This window comes from Triturus cristatus, chromosome 1_1 (assembly GCF_964204655.1).
Source record: "Triturus cristatus chromosome 1_1, aTriCri1.1, whole genome shotgun sequence".
NCBI classification, from domain to species: Eukaryota; Metazoa; Chordata; class Amphibia; order Caudata; family Salamandridae; genus Triturus; species Triturus cristatus.
The window spans coordinates 252618166-252634781 of record NC_140579.1 but is presented as its reverse complement, the minus strand read 5'-3'; the positions used below and the strand labels follow the sequence as shown (position 1 = coordinate 252634781).

General features: G+C 48.5%; 1 protein-coding gene across 1 annotated transcript in view; it reads right to left on the bottom strand.

Annotated features, from left to right (window-relative positions):
• LOC146870092 (MAP kinase-activated protein kinase 2) overlaps positions 1-16616 on the bottom strand; it is a 626925-nt gene that overhangs the window by 35503 nt on the left and 574806 nt on the right. The window lies entirely within an intron of this gene.

The window sequence follows — 16616 nt, the reverse complement described above, 5'->3', positions numbered from 1 at the left end:
AGAGTGGGCTGAGAGGAGGTGCAGGGCCTTCCCACGGATCGATAAGCGTCTCTCCTCCAAAGGACACACGCTTGCGTTCAAGGTATTGACTGAGGCCCCCAAGTACTGGAGACACTGCACAGGGATGGCACTGACTTCGACATGTTGATGTGCAGCCCCAGGCGATGAAGCAAGGCAGCTGTCCTGTTGAAGTGACACTGGGCTTCCCGGAACGTGGAAGCTTTGATCAGCCAATCGTCCAGGTATGGATACACAAACACTTTGTTCTTCCTCAAGTGTGCTGCCACCACTGCCATGCACTTGGAGAACGTCCGTGGTGCAGACTTCAGACCAAACAGGAGTACTGTATACTGGTAATGGTTGTTGCCTATCAGAAACCTTAGGAACTTGCGATGCTTTGGTGCGATCGGCACATGAAAGTAAGCGTCCTGCAGATCTATGGCGCACAGCCAGTCTCCTCGATGCAACGGAGGGTAAATCTGATGCAGGGACAACATACGGAACTTTTCTCTGCGGATCCACTTGTTTGCTTGACGCAGATCCAGAATAGGCCTGAACTCGTTCTTGTCCTTTTTTCTGACGAGAAAGAACCTGGAGTAAAGGCCTTTTTCTTTTTGCCTCAAAGGAACATTTTCTATCGCCTTCTTCTTTAACAGAACGTCCGCCTCCCACTGGAGCTCCCGCACCATGTAGGGAGAGCGCACTGGTGGAATCTGTGTAGGCGGGCTGGTGAAACGAAGACTGTATCCATTGCAAACAATATTCAGCACCCACTTGTCCTGAGTTATTGTCCTCCACTCTGCCAGGTAGTATTGAATACTTCCCCCCCACCGGAGCGGGTAACGGACGAGGGGGAAGTGACCTTTCAGGGCTTCGACCCGGCCGGGCCTTTGTTCCCCGACGAGGATTGATGCTGGCCTCTGCCCCTCTGGCGCTTCTGAAAGGACTACCTCGGGAACGGTTGTTGTTGCTGGTGCTGTTGTTGGTGACCAGACTGACGCCCCTGACCGCGTTGCTTAGAATAACGCCTGCCATAGGAACGGAATGACTTCTTCTGCTCCTTGGGTTTTTCCAACCCCACGGCCTTCAGGGTTTCTGCTTCGGCCTTCATGCGGGCCATCTCGTCATCCGCATGAGACCCAAACAACGTCGAGCCAGAGAAAGGCAAGTTAGCAATCTTTTGCTGCGCTTCAGGTTTTAGAGAGGTAAGCCTCAGCCAGGAATGTCTCCTCATGTGTACTCCATGACAGTACCCATGGGCCGGCAGCAACGATACATCCCCCGCCGCACTGATGATCTGGTTGGAGACCATCATGCCCTCGTTCAGCACCTCCTGGAAGTCCTCCCTTTTGTCCCTAGGCAGGGAGGCAGCAAACTGTTGCAGAGAGTCCCAAAGCGATCGGTCATAGCGACCCAGCAGGGCGGAGGCGCTAGCAGCCTTCATAGTCGTGGCCGACGTAGAGCACATTCTCCTCCCCAAGGAGTCCATCTTGCAACTCTCCTTATCCGGAGGAGCCGTGGAAGAGGGCGTCGTAGAGTGTTGTTTACGAGCCGCAACCACAATGACAGAGTCCGGGGGAGGGTCCACCCTGAGGAACGCCGGGTCCTTATCAGGGGCCCTGTACTTCTTCTGCAACCGTGAGGGAGCAGACTTCACCACGGCTGGTGTCAAGAAGACCTCCATGGCTGGTTCCTCCAAACCCGGAACAAAAGGAAGGAGGGGGCGTGACAGGTGAGCCTTGTGCAATGTCTCAAATATCACCGAGGTAGTGGGAACCGGGACTGCTACTGAGATTCCCAATTTCGCCGCCCCCCTCATCAGCACATCCTGGAAAGTGGCAATATCATCCACCGGCGAGATTCGAGTAGGCAGAGTTTCCGACAACGAGGGGGAGAGCCGTCCATTGCTAGAAGAGTCCGTATACCTCGTGCCTCTGGAACGAGATCTATATCTCCGTCGTCCATGCCTTGTGTGAGTGGACGACCTGTGTCTACTCCGTGACCTCCGGCGAGATCGAGAGCGTGACCTCGGTCTGCGTGGAGCCTTAGGAATCGCCGGTAGCCGAGGAGACGGCGGGAGCTGAGGCACCGGCGGTGGCGGAGGTGGCGTAGGTCGCTTAGGAGGAGGAGGCGGAGGAGGCGGAGGAGGAGGAGGAGGAGGCGTAGGAGGCTTCTGAGGCAGCGGCTGAGGGAGAGGCTGCGGAGCTCCATCACTCCTTGCAGGAGAACCTGGACCAGCACCGTCCGGACTCCCGTCCACCCTTCTCTTCTTGGCGGGCCTATCCCGTGTTGAAGTAAACGATGGGGAGTGCCGTGGTCTCCTAGATCCACGACTGGCCTCGACGGCGATCTGTGCCTCGACGGCGATCTGTGCCTCGACGGCGATCTTCTTCGTCTCGACGGCAGTCGCCGGTGCCTCGGCGTCGATGTCGTCGGCGTCGATCCATGAGTCAACGGCGAAGGAGCCGAGCGGGGTCGCCTCGACGGCGATCTGCGCTGTCCGTGGGGCTCGGTACGACGTCGATGGTGTGTCGACGTCGACTGTGGAATCCTCGACGGCGACCTAGTCCTAGGTCTCGCCGGCCCCTCTCTCGACGTCGAACGTCGAGAACGCCGCGATCCAGAGCCCTGGATCGACGGCGAACACACCGGTGCTTTACCTCTCGCCGTCGACGTCGTCACCTTCGACGTCGAACGCGACCTACCAGCCGGTAGGTGTCGTTTCTGCTCCTTTTTCTGCCCGGAGGTCCCTCCAGTGGCTGAAGCATGGGCAGAGGAAGGGGAATGAGATCCTCCATGCCCCGAAGTCCCACCTGTCCTCTGCTTCTCCTGTCCCTGGAGGTGAATCTTCTCTCTGTCCCTCAGGGTCCTCTTGGAGAAGGTCTTGCAGATGGCACAGGTAGCAGGGACATGCGAGGATGACAAGCAGAGGATACAGACATCATGTGGGTCCGTCTTGGCCTTTTTCCTCCCACACTCAGGGCATTTATCAAATAAAGCCATGCTAAGAGTGGGTCAAATTGCACCAAATTGCAGGATGCAGTAGAGAAAGGCTCTAGACGTCGAATGAACACACTATTTTATCCAAAAAAACAAAATTTAGTCCAAATATCCACCCAAAAGGGTAGAGCTCAAGCTCCAGGGTCCTGCTAGCAGGAGCCGGAAAAAAGAACTGAAAGTAACTTGCTTTGGCTGTGCATCCTGGGATACCGGGGGTCTCTGGAGAGTTCCTTAAAGGCACGGTATCCCTTTAGCAGACACATAATGACAGCCTATAGGGCTTGTCTGTCCACCCCTTCCTCTCTATTGTTTAAAGGGATTTTGGTGAAGGGAGTGTGATACAATAAAGGAACATGTCAGATGTGAAAAAAAATGACATTTAAACTTTATTTTGGCTTTTGTGTTCACTTCAGAGGAAGTGCTGGCCAGTGCAGCCATATTGTTATTAGGCTGTATTATTTTGTCTGTCTCTTAAGTGTCTTTGCAGGTTTGCAAATGCAGGACAGCTTAAGAGATATTTTGATTGCTCCGGGGTCCCCGCACATTGGCGGGACTATTCATAGATTATGACTATACACAGAGATCCCCTACTACAGAACCTGAGATATTTCCTGTGAGTTGGGTGAACAGAATATGGAAGTAGGCGTCCTTTAAATCTAATTTCGGCTCAGAGGTTTTCGGTGCCGGCTGCGTGGGAAGTGGCACATGTTTGTCCTTATGCTTCGGTGCCGAAAGTGTTGGTTCGGCACCAGACTGGGGGAAGGCTTGTGTTTTTGTTTCATAGCCGGGCTGGAGGGCAGGGCATCTGAAACTCTGTCGACCGGAGCCTGAGGGTGATACCAGAGCCTTATCTTTTGTTTTAGTGGGTACAGGGGGATCTGTACTCCAGGTACGTTGACCAGGGTTGACGTTCAGGTCTTCCTCCATGTCGGAGTCGGCTTCGGACAAGGAGACCAGTTCTTCTTCTTCTCCAGCTTGTGTGGCAGGACGGTGTTCTTCTTCGCCTAAGATGTCCGATACCGAGCAGCTGCCACGTTGCATCTTGTGGCGTGATGCCCGACGATCACAGATGGTCTTCTTCAATCGGAATGATCGACAGGCTTTGCAGGATTTTTCTTCGTGTTCCGGGGATAAGCACAGGTTGCAGACCTCGTGCAAGTCGGTGCGTGGAAACTTAGCACGACACCCGGGACATAGTTTGAACGGAGTCCGTTCCATCGACTGCTGGTGTGGTCGGCATGGGTAGGCCTGACAGCCCGCCTCGAAGCTCTCGATCAAAGGCTTTTACCGTGTACACGATACGCGCGGAATGGGAAAACACGATCGAAAGACAATATCGTCGAGGGTAGAGGATTGCGCTTCGAAAGGGTTCGAAAACAATAGCGAACCGGAGCGCAGCAAAACCCATCTGAACCCGATGGCGGAAAAAACCAATCTGGGGATGGAGTCAATGACCATGCGCACTATAACCAAAGGGAGGAGTCACCTACCTCATAACTACAAAGACTTCTCCGAAGAAAAAAAAAAGTGCAAACCTCCAGGCCCAACACCAGATGGCGATCTGTGCCAACGCATATGATCTACAGCTCATATGCCTCGAACATGGCTATGATTCTTCGTCTGCTTAAGAAATCTGCACTGGATCCAGGCCTTCCTCCTAGCTATCGCCCTATTTCCCTTTTTCCAGCTGTGTGTAAGGTTCTTGAAAAACAGATTAATAAACAACTATCTGGCTTTGTGGAACAGCATGATCTCCTTCAACCGGCCCAATCTGGTTTCAGATCTTCTCACAGCAAAGAATCAGCGCTTGTTGAAATATCCAAGGCCATCTGTGAAACCTTAGATGCTGGGGAAGGGCTGCTCTGGTGCTTCTGGAATTGTAGGCTGCGTTTGATACCATCCCGCATGCCCCGCTCCTGGCCCGCCTTTGGGATATCGGTGTGGTGGGGTCAGCTTGGAACTGGCTTAAATCTTATTTGGAGGATAGAACTCAGCAAATCTGGATTCCGACTTTGGCGGCTTCCCCCCCAGAAGATGACTACAGGGGTCCCTCTGCTGTCATCTACTTGTCTCCCCTTATTCAGCTAGCAGAGAATTTGGGAGCCGAAGTCATCTCGTATGCTGATGATACTCAGCTCCTCTTCACCTGGTACAAAAATAAGTCTAGTCCTTCCAACGCAAAAACTTGCCTGACTGCAGTCTTTCAGTGGTTAACTTTAGCCCAATTGAACTGCAACGAGGACAAAACAGAGATCCTCCTCTTTGGTAACTTCCCCCCGCAGTTTTGGCGTGCTTTTTGGCCGGATGAGTCCCCTGGGCTGTCGCCCCACCGGGGGTAGGGGGGCTACTAAGAATTTGGGTATCTCATTCAATGCCCTCAGATTAAAAAAGCTATAGGGAATATTCTTCGGTATTCTGAAGGCAGTGAATGAAAAAATTCTTACTGCTACTCCCCACTACAGCAAGGAAAACGGTCACCCAAGCTCTGATCAGATCCCACATAGACTATGCTAACGCGCTGTATGTTGATCTGCCTGGCTACCTTTTGAACAAACTTCAGGTTATTCAAAACCCCGCGGCCAGACTACTTCTGAGCCTCCCAAGAGGGTTAGCGTTAGGCAACACATGCGTAGCCTGCATTGGTTGCCGGTGAAGAAGGTTGAATTTTAAATCTCTGGTAATTGCTCATGCCGATCTCTATGGGCATGGCCCGGACTATCTGAGAACAAGATTTAGGTTCTATGCTCTGGTTATGAAGTTGCGTTCTTCCACCAAGCTTATGACATGTGTGTAGGAGAGTAGGGTCTGCTTTCTATGTTCACCCCCACTTTTTGCTTTTGCTTTACTGGTTTTCGACTTGGATGTGGCTGTGGGCCTGCTAATCAGACCCACAGCCCTGCTGTTCTCTCTCTAAATTGATACTATGTACTTTAGGTGCATAACCCATTTGGATAGGATCACCTTATTGGCCCCTGTACAGCGTACCCTAGGTACCCAGGGCATGGGTGTACCCTAGGCCTACCAGGGGCTGCAGCATGTATTATGCCACCCCTGGCCTGGCCTTCCATTATGACACAACTGGCTGATCACTCAGCTGGGGCAAGGTCGTGTAATCACCCCTTGCTTAGGTGTAGTATTCCTATACCTAACTTACATATAGACACATGTGTACCCATCAGCCACTCCTATGGCAGGCCTTAACAGTCCTGGAGGCAGAGTGCTTGGTAACATGTGAGATGGTGCTCTAGCATGAGCTGAGCCTGTCTGCAGCTTTCGGAACCATGTCCTTATAGCTGTTCTATGATATAGCCTACCATATACTCTTAAAGTGCCTTATAATCTTAAACGGTTATGGTAACTATGGTTTGGCTTTATCAAAACATGTCGTGTAAGGTGTCTAACACTGTGGAATAATACCCCCATACCATTTCTGGACATGAGGATATTATTCCCCCCTTCTAGAGGGAAAGACATGTTAAAATCATACTTTACTGTTAGCCTCTGACCAAAGCCTCAGCATCACAAAATGGATGCTGCTGCCACGACACAAGTCTGACCTCCTGCTGCTGGGAGTGATCCCAGCCAGGGAGGCCTGGACAATAGGTTTCCTGCTTGGGGAGGTGCTAGCACCTCCCCAGACAGCCTTTAGTGTATTGGGGCAGGGTGGGCTGAAAGGAATGAGACATGCCTGGGGCACACAAGGTGTTCCTTGCATAGTCCAGTTCAAACCGGCGCTGGGGCACTCCAGCCCCAGCTCTGGCGCGAAACTGGACAAAGGGAAGTGGGTGTAACCACCCCCTCCCAGGTCCCACCCATAAGGCGTGACCTAACAGGTATCCCAGCCCCCCAGATTAGTATAAGAGTGGGAGTTGGGCCTCAAGACTTTAGATTATCCTGAACCTGCAACTTGAACAGAAACTCTGGACCTTCGACATTCGACGAAAGAAGAAGACTGAAGAATCTCCCTTGTGGCCAAGGAGTGGCTACCCTGTGCAAACAGGCACCATCAAGAGACTACCCTTTGCTTTGCTAAAGTTCTACGAGGGACCGACTGCAGAGCCCGACCAGAGCCTTGACTTCCAGACTTCTCCGACCCTGATCCACATCCACAGCAGAGCTGAGATCCGTGGAGGCGACGAGAGACGTGGGACCGGCTACCTGGGAAAAGTGGCTAGTATCTTCAAGCGCAGCTTCTGAGGCACCCTCGAAGTTGTGCACCGGGGATTGAGAAGCCCCAACCCCAAGCACCATCTGCACCGAAGACCAGCCCCCCACACTCCACGAGTCCTGCGTGGGGCCCTTCTGCATTTTTCTGCTTGCCGCGTCTGTCCGGTTGCTTGCCCGCTGGCTAGTGGCCTTTGTGACGACGCATCCTGTAATCTTCACCGCTGGTTTGGCTCCTCCAGACTGGCTCCTGCTTCTTTGAAAAAGAGAAGCACCCCAGACCTTCCTGGTCTGCACCAGAAGCAAGTCCTCCATTCTTCGTGGGTTCCGCTTGCCAAGGCTTGGTGAGTCCTAGTCCAACTTCGACGCCGCCGACAGCAAGAGCCTTCGTGGGACAGCTCGCCTCCTGGTCCTGGTCGTCCCCGACGTTCCCTGGTCCTCGTGGCTGCAGCGACAAGCTTCACCTTCACCTGCAATCTTCACAACATCACCTGGTTCCTTCCTGGTTCCACGTGGTCACTGGCTAGTGACCTTGACTCTGTCCCTTCTGCTTGCAGGTCTCCTCTCTTCTTGATCCCAGCCTTGGGATCCACCGGACACTCTTCACTGACTGCCTGTCAGCAACTTTCCTTCAGGCATCCATAGAAGTCCACGACGAAACCCGACGCAAGTTCACACCTATGCACCCGCAGCCTGTGGGCTAGGTAACTTGGGTACTTCGGTGCTCACAAGGGTAGTAACTATCCTAGGGTCTAGTTTCCGAGTCTCGACCCTCTAGCTGCTTCAGAAGTGTCCTTAAACTGTTAATTGCTAACAACTACTATTTCTATCGACTTTTACGCATTACGCGTGAATGTTTCCACTCTGCACCTGAATCCCGTGGGCCTCCCACTTCCTAACCTTTGGTAGTATAGTGTAGCCCCAGCGATTCCCTAGGCCTATCCTATTTCCGTGACAGTGGTCCTTATACCACTTACTTAGTATATGGTTTGCGTGGCCCCTAGGGCCTGACTGTATTACTTACCTGTGTGACTTAATGTATGCATAAATAAGACTGTGTTGTACTTACCTCTAATCTCATAAAGAGTGCTGAGGGTTTGACTAGAATAAATACACTTTATTTTATATATATATCTGTTGTGGTGTCCTTTCATTTGGTATTCAAGGGATTATATATGGTATCACAGCTGGCTTCACATGCCATTCAGAGTTTAGCCTAAGACTGCTCTTGTCCATGCTACCACTAGGATAGCTGGTCTATAAGGTTGACTTTACAACCAATCACCATACGGGTATTTGGACTGATATAAGGTGTACACTAGAACTAGTGACATCATACATCAGGCCAACTTCTCACAATGTGTTCCTAGCTGCAGCTTGAAACCAACTACAAGTGGAGTTGCCTGCTCTGCGTGATCCTAAGATTTTCAGAAAGAGACTGAAGACTCTTTTTTTAGTTAGTTTCTGCTTCTTATTTAACCTCCTGCAGGGCAAGCGCCAGGACACTCCACTGGAATAGCTGTGCACGATACAAGTGCTGTTTAACATAACATAGGGTAAGTCAGGGACAGATACAAGATGTATGCACTGTGCTTCTTTGCAATACATGCTAGGCGGCTTGCGATCAGTATGCATGTGCGGAGTATACTCAATTAATAAGAGCCAAGTATGCACACATGCACTTGGTGAGGGATTTCATTTGTTAGTATTAGAAATTGTAGCAATGCAGTGAACACAAAAAAAACTGGTGAATTATTAAATGCATCTTTTTTCACACAAAAAAAAAAAGTCAAACATATAGATTTATTTCTTCATATTCATACAGATTCCACATACAACTACGGAGAACAGTTAGGAGAGCCATATACCTCCTTAACTTCTACACTCCTTCAGGGTGAGGGAGGACGTTTTATAACCATAAAGAAAGCCTAGTGACCCATATGGGTAATAAGATTTTGGCTAAAATATGCAGGCTAATTCATTGATGGATGTAGAAACCATTATGTTTCACTAAAACATCCAGTTACATATATTTTTTTTTTAATTATAACATGGATAGCCACTTAAGGAAAATTAGGGATTATTTATGGATGAGCCTATCCAGGTGGTATTCACGTACCTGGGTGAGAGGAGGCACCCATGATGAAGCACACCACCATATGACAGATGAAGTGTATCGTCAAATATCAAATAGATATTCCTGTAGGACATGATAGGAATCCCCATATAGTGGACTAGTTGATAATTGGGATATCTTACTGTGGTATAGTAATATATAAACAATACCAACCCTGGCGAATAGGACTTACATTTAGGTCAATATTTTCTTCTCTAGCATTGGTGCCTTCATATACTCACATGCTTCAATCATAACATTTTAATAACGCAGGAAGCAGGCTCACTTTTATTGAAAACGTTTGTAAAGAAGTGACTGCCTCACTGCTGAAAATGGAAACTGCATTCATACCTAGGCAGTAGTGCTTGTTGAACATGTGCCTGATTTTCCATGTGGCTGCTCAGCAAGTGTCTTGCAGAGGCACGCCATCATAAAGTGCAGCAGTTGTCCTAATGCTTCTGGTGGGATGTGCCCTCACTCTACACAGGAGTGAATGCTTTGCCTTGTTGTGGCGTAAGGAGATGCAGGCTGACAGCATGCTATGCCCAACTTGGACAGTGGCAGCCTGCTCCTGGATGGCTGGAAGACTCAAACATATGGTACGATTTAGGTCTTTTGTCTTGTCCATGTACAATCTAATGCATCTGCCAACAAAGACCAAGTGCAAAGGTTTTTCTGCTGACGTCAGATTAGGGAAAATAATGAAACATAATGGGTTCAATCAAATGAAAGTTGCTCGGGACTTTGGACATAAAATGTGGGTTTGTTTGTAGGATTACCTTGTCTTTAGTAAATGAAACCCAAGTGTCTTCTGTGGTAAATGCCTAAAAACTCTCCTGCTATCCTTGTTGATGAAATGACAAGTAAAAGCACTGTCTTCAGTAGATGAATTTAAGGTGCACCCTATGGATCAGTTTGAAGGGAAGCAGCATGAGCATAATTGACGAGGGAGTAGTTTACATCAAAGAGGTAGTAGCTTTTTTTGCCGTTGACGGTGGGAAGGTCAGACATCAAAATGCTCATCAACGATGGGATATTACACATCCATGGAGCAGTAGTAGACTGTCATTGACGGCGTAGTGGCGGACTATACCATTGTGATAGAGAGCTCTTCATTGCTGAGGCCTGCACTATTGACTTCAAAGGAGGAGCGGTGGTTGAAGACAAAAATTAAATCTTTGTTAATGATGGCAGGTCGGACAAGGTTTCAAGGAGCTGAATTTTTTTAACATTTTTCAAAGAAGTTGATCTTTGACGTTTTTACAGAGTTTTTCTGAGAAAACACTCGTTTTTTCTTTTGAATAAGTGACTACAGGCACTTTCGGTGAAAATTCCAGTTCTGGATAATCTACGTTTCCGTTTTTTCACCACCTTTATCGAAGTGCTTGGTGGTGCACTTGTCCCAAGAGGAGGAGGAGGAATCACATTTGAAAGGGTGAATTTTCTTTTTCTCTAGCAGGTAAAGTCCCCACCTTCTTTCTCTGTCCATCAGAGTCCTGGAAGTAAAGAGTTTACAAATATTGCAACAAGATACCTTGTTCGTTGGATAAAGGTAATAAATACACAGACTTTGAGGGTCCGTGTACATTTTCTTCTGTCCACAGTCAGAGCAAGATTTAAATGGGATCTCTTTTGCTCATTAATCAGGATGGAAGTTGATGGCAAGAACAACGGTCCCACTCGTACAAAAAGTTCACATTTTTATTTTTTATTTTTAAACTGCTAACAAAAACTTGCAGTCCACTGAAAGTCAGCACTGGAAGACCTCCAGAGCAGAGGGGAAAAGTATCAGGATAAGGTAAAAAAACAGGTTAGATTAGAGCTCTTCTTGTGGACTCCCTCACAAATGATGTGCAGTAGAAACAGTTGTTGAGGTCGATTGTCACTTTAACACAGTTTACTGCTATTTTAATTTACCAGGCATTCTCAGTCTGACAACAGGGAATGATGAAAGCATGCAAATATATTGAAGATGCAATGCTAGAGGACATTTTGTTCTGTAGCTCTTTCTTCACAGCCTAGTGTGTTTGAATAATTTCTAATCAGATGGAAATCTTGACTGGGAATAATTTTAAAAAGTGAATCTATGAAAGAGTTCATGCATCTCGCACAATATGACAAAATTACCCACAAAATAGTCGTGGGTGTGTTTGTTCCTCTCCCTACTGCCAAGTCTGGAAAACCTTGTCCAAGTCAGCCCATCCTTTCACAACACAAAGCAAGCAATCGCATACACTTCTTTCAAGTGGTGTGCAATACTAAAGTCAGCACTACATTTTGCGCTAATATTCAACTGCCATACAATAAAAAAAACTGCGCAAAAAACGTCCATAATCATTCCCAGATAAAATATGGGGTCTCTTACATTGAGATGATAAAAAAATGCACTGGTTGCACAAAGTTTTTAAAAAAGGGTATGTATATGCCATAATCCATGGGTCTTCCATGGGCTATTAAAGGATGTTTAATTTTCTATTGTGATCTACACATCATTAGTAGCACTCTAAGCAACAACAACAAAAAATCTTATTAAAATGTTTTAGGCCATTTACACAGCCAGTGATCACTTTGGAAGGATATGCCTAAGTCAGTCTCACCAATTTAATAGTGTTCTGTAGATTTTTGAGTTCCCTTTGTTTTTTCAAATGAATAGTAAACTTACAAGTTTCTCTTATTGCTTGTGTCGGAGTGCATTTGTATGTAACCTATCACAGAGGGATCAGGTGATTAGTGCACAAGAGCACTAGTGTGTAAGAAAGTGGCTCTGTATATACTGTCCCCAAATAGGTACAGGGTGTACAGAGTCCACAGTCCCCAGAGGTTTGGCAGAGGCTAAAGTTAGATATAACCTTACTCTCTAAAGTGGTAGCTTGGTCGAGCAGGGGGGCAGTATCAGAGAACATTGTAAAGCATTTGTTGAACACACTCAGTCAGCAAATGGTCTCACACACAAGAACTGAACTCTAGGCCAATTGTTTTGTATATAAAAATATATAGTTTTATTTTAGAACCAACAATAGGTATTAAAATACTTTCTCAGAATAAAATGCTGTAGTTGTATACTTTCAATAAGCAATAGACTTTTAAATGCAATAGTTACAGTTGTTGCACTAGGCAACACAATTCAAACACAATTATAACATTGAGCACAATGGGAGTTTTTAGGTGAATGCAATTTGTTACTTTGCGTATGATTTTCTTACTCAGGGCTGGATCCTGGATTCATCCCTGGTGCAGTTGGAAGAAATCGTTTGTTACACAGGTGATTTTTAAGGAATATTTGTATGTTTCAAAAATCGACACAGAAGAATTTCTGGCAAAAACCAGGCAATGTTATCCTATAGAGGAAAATCAAGTTATCGGTAAGTACAGTTTTGATTACTTTTCAGGGTCAGTGCTGGGCACCAAGATCCAGCACTGGGATCTCTCCTGATAACAGGTGTGTAATTTTGATTGTTATTCGGCTGATTTTTGGTGAATATTTTAAAGTTTCAAAACTCGACACTTAGAAGAATTTCCAAGTGAAACCAGTCAATGTTACCCTATGGAGAAAATGGGAGTTATCGGCTTTCAGGTAAGTACTCGACTGGAAGAGTTAAGGACCTGGGCATAGACTATGGGGTCTCCCAGGGTCAGGTAGGTACAGTTGTGACACCCTCAGTGGCACAGGGGCCGCCGGGTACAGAGAGAGTTAGGCCCAATGTTAGCCTATGGCGGGCAGGGGGCCTTTGGTTGGTGGCTGCTAGCAGGCAGGCCACGCGGCTGTGGGAGCTGGGCTCCTGGTCACTTACTCAGGGCAAATGGGGGGAAGTAGATTAGGATAGATGTTGCACTCCCAGGGGCACTCAGGCGGCTGGGTGCAGGGTGCTTTTGAGCAGTCGGGCACTCAATGGATGTCAATGGAGAAGCTACAAGACGAACAAAGGCTGCAAGCTCTGGGACGAAGATTCTTCAGGTGCGACCACCACTTCGAGTGGTAAGTTGGGAAGCTGTAGGATAGGTAGGCACCCAGGAGTTGGGCACAGGGGGCCGCAGGGCACCGGGTGCCTTTTGGCGTCGGGAAATCTTACCCTCTGCTGGTCGCGGTTGGAGGGGTCCCTGGTTCTGAGGCTGCAGGCGTTGTCAGGAGCGTCGAGGAGGGTCCTTGGGTGCTGGATTCTTGGTCACAGTCACCGGGGGGCTGTCCTCGTGGTCTTTGTCCACTCCGGCACAGGCCAGGCTTGGCGGGTGCAGTGTGTGCAGGAGTCGCGGTTCCTGGCTGGCACCAGGGGTTTGTTACTTGCTTTGAGCAGAACCACTGCTCGTGGGAGTCCCAGTCTTTTTGAGTCACAAGGTAGTCAGGTCCTCTGGGGTTTTCGAGGTTGCTGACCACTGGAGACGTCGGGTTTCAGCAGGAGCTGGTTCGAGGGTCGACAGGCCTGTAGGGCTGGGGCCAAGTCAGTTGGTGTCTTCCTCTTGTTAGCAGCTGCACGGCAGGTCTTCTTTCTTCTTCTTGTTCTTGCTTGTTTCGGATTCGGGATCTGAGGAAGGAAGGTTCAGGGTGCCCCTAAATACTAAATTTAGGGGTGTTACAGGTAGGTAAAGGGCAGGGACCAATGGGTCCCTTCCCTGGGGTGGGCACACCCCCTATCCTTCTACTCTCCTGTGGGAGGGAGGCAGTAGCCTAGTCCTGATTGGGTAGGGCTTCCCATCTTCAAGTTGGCGAGAGCCCAGAGATGTGATTCACCTCGCCTCCCGCCAGAGTGGGGGTTAGAACCGGTGGGGACCAGTTGCTGAGTACAGCAAGTGGTCTGGGGAGGCTCACAAAGGCGGCATGCCTTTGAAGCTTCCCCCTGCCCATCCTGGGGGAGAAGACCTAGCACCTCGCCCAGGACGTGCATTGTTGCAGGCCCAGGAGAGCGGATGGCTCTCTACCCAGGGGTCCAGCAACATGTCTGCTGGGTGGCAGCCTAGGCAGCCTCTCAGATAGGGCATGGATTGTAGGTTAGGTTCAGGGGGCAACTCTAAGTTGCCCTCTGTTGTGCATCTTACATTAAATCCCACACTGGCATCAGTGTGGGTTTAATGCTGAGAAGTTTGATACCAAACTTCAGTGTATCCATCATTGTGCTGTGGAGTTCGTGATGACGACCTCCCAGCACCATATACTCTTAATGGCAGCACTGCACTCACAGTGCCCAGGAATGGACCTGGGTACTGTAGGGGTACAGGGCTCATGCACCTGTACCCTCACCACTGGCATAGTGCACCCAGCTAGAGGGGTGACTGAGGTATGCCAGGGCAGTGTGTTTGTGGGCATGGCACACAGGGATGTGTGCCATGTCGACTCGGTTTTGTTCTGCACCACGACACTCAGCCTGCAAAGGCAGTGTGTGTGTGTCAGGGTACAGGGCCTCTAAGGGAGGCACAATCTGTGCTGCAGCCCTTGGAGGCCTTCTCTGGTCCCAGTGCCCTGAGTACCTATGGTACCATTTACCAGGGGCTGACATGTGGCCAAAGATGCCAATTGGGTTTAGGCTTCATGCAGTTTTAGGGAAGGAACACAGGCCCTAGGCACCTGATTGGTAGGAGCCCAGGGCACACTCAGTCAAAGTACATCAGCAATTCAGCAAAAAGTGGGGGCATACCATGCAAGAAAGATGGCACTTTCTCACATAGTGTGGATACAGAACTGTTGCGCTTGAAATAACAGGATCCAATAACAAATAAATGCTATAAATTAGGCAGTCACAAGTGAGTTTGCGAACAGAGGAAGGTTGTGTGCATGTAGAGGGGTCATGAGCAGTAAGCTTCGTCAAGAACATCAGTACATGGTACATGTTGCTGCCTCACCCTCCCATGCATCACCGTAAGCCAGATGAACTTGTGCAGTCATTCACTGTGACCCCCCTCATGGAGTCACGTTTTGAAGCTAGTCCTGCTGACACGCAGTACTGCCAACGAACAAAACGGATATACGAACTTGAAAATCTGGCCATCCTCACACAATGCTACCACACATACTCCATGACTGTCACCGGAGAACTGCGATCCAGGTGCGCCTTGCAAGAAACAGACACAGCCAACCCCACTGCTCCGTACACAAACTACTCACTAAATGATGTGTGGTAGTCACATTTCCATGGCGGATTCTCAAAGTTCTGTCCATGAGATCTAGCAAAACACTCAGTGTGGAATGACCGACACGTGGCTGCATAACAAGAATGTGCATTTTTAACAAGTACTAACTCAACAAGTTGTTTACTCTGAGTCGGTCTTCTCGTTCACATTCTCTCAACTGTTTGCATTTATCTACGTGCTTTTATGTCATGTTCTCGCTCGTGGACCAACTAATTGATCACTCACTGTTTGCTGGTTGATGTGGGATGCTCTCACTTCTGAAATCCTTCACTCCCTCTTACCACAAATCCTTCCCTCCTTTCCCCGCCGCTAGTCTTACCTTTGTATGTCTGTGTTTTACCAGTGAAAATCACCTGTGCTGCTTTCATCCTTCTCTTTCTGTGATTGTGTTCTGTGGTTTTCTTTGTCTTTTATTTTGTGCTATGTATGCATGTATATATAATGATTTTGTATTGTGTGAACAAAGCCAAAGGAAATACGGTTGCTCTACAGGGTCAAAGGCAAGAATACAGTCAATAAGTGACTGGAAGTAGTGGTTGACTACTGCTTTGTGATGTGGAGTTCGTTCAGCTCTCTTGAATTGGAGTAAGGCTGGGGCCGTCACCGACTGATACAAGAATGTCGTTCAGGACCACGGGTTCATATTACATGTCTAGTCAACTGGTGCCCTGGCAGTGCATGTGCAAAGGGGCACTGGAGCTGGAAAGGTGGTCGGCCAAAAAGGCAGGGTGCTGGTCGGGTTATGCCTATGATACTTGGTTGATGCCACTGTACGGTGAACAGAATCTGCTTTATTCCTGTACCCACTGGTTCATTTCTGCTGCATGAATGTGACCATATGCCATCTGTATGTTCTCAATTTACATATATCTGCCTATATAGTTGTCGTTCTTTGCATGCCTTAGAAAGTCAGACCTGTTGCCCTTTGGCAATGCCTGTTGCTTGTGTATTGACTTGATAAGAGTTAGTCAGTCAGAGTGGGATCAACTCAAGTTTCACAATCAAAGAGTTTGTACTCGGGCCAATAAAATCCTGTATTCATTTGGCAAAGCTACCAAATGTCCATGCCAGCCACCATACCTGCAATGAAGAGGGCAAAGCAGGAAGCATAAGGTGCTATTCGACCACACTGAAAGCAGTCCCTCCCCAGAACAATCCAGATTAAGCCTCATTAGAATCCTGAATATAAATATGGAGTCACACTGCCCACAAGCAA